This window comes from Myotis lucifugus, unplaced genomic scaffold, assembly GCF_000147115.1.
Source record: "Myotis lucifugus unplaced genomic scaffold, Myoluc2.0 scaffold_100, whole genome shotgun sequence".
Lineage (NCBI taxonomy): Eukaryota > Metazoa > Chordata > Mammalia > Chiroptera > Vespertilionidae > Myotis > Myotis lucifugus.
The window spans coordinates 1,900,955-1,902,008 of record NW_005871148.1 but is presented as its reverse complement, the minus strand read 5'-3'; the positions used below and the strand labels follow the sequence as shown (position 1 = coordinate 1,902,008).

General features: G+C 52.2%; 1 pseudogene; it reads right to left on the bottom strand.

Annotated features, from left to right (window-relative positions):
- Positions 1 to 227: 227 nt before the first annotated feature.
- On the bottom strand, positions 228 to 625 carry LOC106697737 (annotated as a pseudogene).
- Positions 626 to 1,054: the final 429 nt, after the last annotated feature.

Below are 1,054 nucleotides of genomic sequence, written 5' to 3'. Positions count from 1 at the left end.
AGACACGTCCGTCTTAGACCGTTCAGGTTGCTATAACAGAACACCACCGATGGGTGGCTTATGAACAGCAGGAATTTATTTCGCACAGAGCTAGAGGCTGGGACAGCCAAGGCTGAGGCACCGGCTTCCGGTCAGGGCCCTCCTCCAAGTTCATAGATGGTCATCTTTTTTTTAATCCAATATGTGGTATTGGGATGGTTCCCCACTCGTCTTGATGTGAGGCGCGTTCAGTGCCGCTTCCTTCGGAAGAAGCATCCTCCTGCGAGCCTGGCTCTTCCTCCTGTTGGCTGACAGAACAGTGGAGCCACCGACACATAAAACTGCCCTTTGTGCGCGGCTGGAGACGGTGGTGATTCCACAGCATCCTGGGCATCTGCACCATGAAGGAGGAATGGGGGCTCTGCGCCAGGCGCTTCTTCTCCTGTTTCCTCTCCTCCTCTTCTGGAGAGGGATGGAGGCGAGCCTTAGCGAGAGGCATATTGTCCTGGGGAGGTGGTCACGGCCGGACAGGCTCGCCGGTGGTCATCTCGCGGTGGGACCTCACATAGCAGAAGGGGTGAGGGGCTCTCTGGGATCTCTCTCCTAAGGGCATGAATCCCCTTCATGAGGGCTCCACCTTCATCACCTAACCACCTTTGGAAGACCCGCCTACCAACACCAACATGTCGGGCATGAGAATTTAACAGATGAATGGGGGGTGGGGGGGTCACAAACATTCAATCTATAGCAAGTACAGAATAAGCCATCTGACTTTAATAAAATAGAAAGGATACATATGATAAATGTCATCATTAATGTTTACTTGAAATGTTTTAAAGAAAGAATAAAACTTAAAAAAGCAATGGTGCCCTAGCCGGCTTGGCTCAGTGGATAGAGCGTTGGCCTGCGGACTGAAGGGTCTCAGGGTCAATTCCTGTCAAGGGCATATGCCCGGTCTGTGGCCTCCATCCCCAGTGGGGGGCGTGCAGGAGGCTGCCGATCCATGATTCTCTCTCATCATTGATGTTTCTGTCTCTCTCTCCCTCTCCCTTCCACTCTGAAGTCAATAAAAGTT